This window comes from Crocodylus porosus, unplaced genomic scaffold (genome assembly GCF_001723895.1).
Source record: "Crocodylus porosus isolate Cpor-Errol unplaced genomic scaffold, CroPor_comp1, whole genome shotgun sequence".
NCBI classification, from domain to species: Eukaryota; Metazoa; Chordata; order Crocodylia; family Crocodylidae; genus Crocodylus; species Crocodylus porosus.
In genome coordinates, this window is record NW_017728926.1 from 18785203 (window position 1) to 18788908 (window position 3706).

A 3706-nucleotide genomic window follows, 5' to 3' on the forward strand; every position below is an offset into this window, starting at 1 on the left:
ATATACACACACACATATATATGTGCATACATATTATTTTTATATTTATATATATACACATACATATTTATAAAACATTAAAAAGAGCATTGGTGGTTCAAGCATTTATTTCCCCCCAACAGAAAGAAAAAAAAATAAAACAACAAAACAAAAAAATTACACATTTAAAATTCAAAATGAGCTAGCAATGGCTTATAGTCCTAGTGTGCAATATGGATATTACAAAAGGCTAGAATTCTCCCTCTTTGTCTTTTTTTTTTCATCGTTTTTTTTGTGGTTTTTTTTTTTTGTGGTTTTTTTTTTTTTTAGTTTCCTTTTTTTGCTACATTGAAAAAAAATGTTTATTTTTTTTTCTTTACAAAATTCCTTCCACACAGACTTTAATCCAGTTGAGTTTGTGGCTAGAATGGTCTAGTCAATCTTTTTTATTTTTTTGCTCTTCAGCAGCGAATGGTAGCAGATTCGGGAGGGTCCTTCTCAGGGTTTCTTTTGTTTGCTTTATTTTGCTTTGAACAATCATTCAGTCTCTTCTCTCCTCTTGCCCCCTCCTAAGCCAGCCAGTTGAGTCTCTCTCTCTCTGGTCCTCAATTTAGCAAGCTACTTTTAAGTATGTCTAAACTCAATCATACGCGCTGCCCCATTGGCGTGAGTGCTTAAAGTGAGGAACATCTTGCTGAGTTGGGGACCTGTGTGTTGGTCATGACTTCAGTTCAGTAACACACTTAAGTATGTGCTTAAATCCATGCATCTTCAGCCACCCCTTAAGCACAAGCTTAGCAACACGCACATTTTTTTTGCAGTCTCACTGAAATCAATGCAGCTTGAGCATGTACTTAAGAGAGGTGCTGAGGCAGGCACGTTGTGTGGCAGAAACTAAAAACAAGAGCCTTGGGCTGGGCTGCTGTTTTTCACCCATGTCCATTTTTCAGTTTTAAATAAAGATATAATAGGGCTAAAGAAACACAAGACTCCATAGCCGGGGGAAGACTCAGCAAACAGCACCTCGGGCAGGGATGGGTACTGGGCCCAAAGGAGAGCTTGGCTGGAGCGGCTCAGCTTCCTTGGGGCATCCAAGGGTACTTCCCTCTGCAGAATCAGGCCCTTGCTGCGGGGGGTGATTCTGGTAGCAGCCTGTCAGGAAAGGAGTTCTTTCCCAGTGCCAGCTCTTGAGTACAGGAAACGCATCGGGGGTGCTGGGAGAGGTGAGATGTGTGGCTAGGTGGTGAGGATGGGGGATTGAGGAGAGAGAGGGATGAATTAGTAAACCCAGCTCAAGCAGCAGGGTCGTGTCTGGAGTTGGGGATGGAGACAGTGGAGTGGTTCTTCTCTTATCCCCTTTTCCCACAGATCTGCTTTCTCCTGCCACCTTGCCAGAGTCAGTCACTAGAGGCTGGCAGGAGGGGTGCGGCTCCTACCTGATTTACAGCAGCAGGTAGGAGTCTTAATGAAGCTGATTTCAAGCAAGGCTTGGCCATATCTATCCTATGTAGCAGCTACCGGTTGAAGGGAGATTCCCTGCATCTTACTCTTTCCAGTGGGGTGACCCCATGGGGCTGATCAGGAAACCCAGGTGGGCTTGAGTATAAAGTTGCGAGAAGTCCCATTGAAGTCAATGTTCCCACTGAAGCCTAGAGAGAAACTCCCACTGATTTAAACAGTGCCAGCTAAGCATGTAGGCTTCTAAGACTAGGCCTCGTGCTAGGGCTGCAAGGTTTCCTGTAACGCCTATCGCCAGAGCAGCCGAGCACTGGGGAAATGCACAAACAGAAAACCCACAACAAAATGCCAGAAGCAGTCTGTCTGGCCCCAGCTCCAGAAACCCCCAGCCTGGATGCCCTCACTGCACCCGAGGGCGAGGTAAGCATCATCACCGTTAACGGGTGGGGAACAAAAGGAGAGGATGGTTCTCCACCATGAGTGAGTGGCAGGAGAGGTGGGGAAGACGGGACAGAAGTAACCAAACAAAATAATGGAAAGCAAACCAAAAGAAAACCCTCTAAAAATAAAAGCCACACAAATAACCGAGCGAGAGAAAGAACCCCCCCCCCGGGTACGTCACTGAACTACGCGTGGCTGTCAGCTTGTCGTTCTGTTTGTTTAGTCTCTATAAAATTCAAGTTCAAATGCGGAATCGTGCAGCTCCGGTCAGTGCTGGAAGCACGACGCGGCTTCAGACCCCAGGACCGCGGTCCCTCCCATCCCTGCCGCCCCCGCCAAACAAACACTTAAACAAAGAAAAAAAAAACGAAAAGAGAAAAAAAAAAATTGCACACAAGTAACCATACCTAGGCTCTATGGGCTGGCCAGGAGGCAGGCAACCCCGTCCCTCTGGCACTGGCTGGTTCTTTTTGTTCTCTATTGAGTAATAACTTTTACAGGAAAATACTGTACAACTGTTTTTTTTGTCATTTTTTTTTTCTCCTTTTGCTCTTTTTTTTTTCTGTCTTTCCTTTTCAACCGTTCTCCAAATGCCTCGTCCCCACGGCAGAACAGCTCGGCCAACACGCGCCTGCCTGCTCCTTGGGGAAATAAGGAAGAAACAACCCAAACTGCTTGAGGCCTTGATCTGTTTAGGGTGGAAACAAATTACCGGGGTTCCCTGGGGCTGCAGGCGCTTGGGACGGGGGTGGAGGGTGGGGAGGAGGCTGAAACGTCAACAAAAAAATAAAAGGAGGACAAAATTAAAAAAGCTCCAAGCTGCAGGCTCAAGGCTCCCGGGTGCCTTACAGACTGCCCTGGAATAACTGCCTCAGGGTCTGTTTGCACCGTAAGGCCTCTGAAGCTAGTACGTCTGTAGACAACCCCGTTTCCGGCCTGGGATGGGGCTTGGGGGCAAACCGCAACCGTCTCAGCTGTGAGCACCCTGGACAGTCTCCTGTAGTGTGTGTGCACGCTCACCTTCTGGGTCCTGTAACACCTGAGTGGCGGGGCTGGGGAGACGGCTGGGACTCGCTGGAAGGCTGCCGGCCTGGCCAGCTAGCATGCTGCGGGATGCCGGAGCCGTGCCTGAAGCACGTGCACGGCCTGGCCACGTGGAACGGGGTAGCGTGCTGCTGCACGGCAGGTAGCGGTGCCCTCAGGCTCCCCTGCTTTCAGCGCCATGGGAGTGGCTGGCAGCAGGGGTAGCAGCAAGGGCTGATCGAGACCAGGACCAAGAAGTGCAGCAACATACAACTCCCCAGCCACAGTCAGAGCAAGGAAGCCCGCCCAAGGCCTGCCTTGACCTCCCTGCGCTCGTCTGTGGCAGGGGCTTCACCTTCTCCCGCCCGTTTGGGAACTTGGCAGGAGAATTCATTGGCCCCTGCACAGAGCTGCTCGCTCGCCACAGCATGAGGGAGAACGTGGGGGTGTTGCTTTTGCTCGTCAGCACCTGCCTGGGCAGAGGGCAAGTCGCGTTTGCCAGGTGGCTTTGCTGGCGTGGATGGCCTTGCTCTCCATGGCATGGGCGCTGCCCTCCGGGTTGTCCGGGGGCGAGGAGGCTTTGCTCACCTCCTCCTCTCTTCAGAGCCCTCCTGAGACTGGGAACTGGCTCTGCTGCACCACAAGAAAAAGAGAGCCTCACCCTCAACAAAGAGGAGAAGTGCCTGGGGTGGGGTAGGATGGGAGAGGGGCTTAGCCCCCGTCCTCCAGTGTGAGTGACAGACCCTCCCCCTGCCGTACGGTCGCCTCCTCCTCCGGTACTGCCGTCATAGCCCTGCCCGGAGGC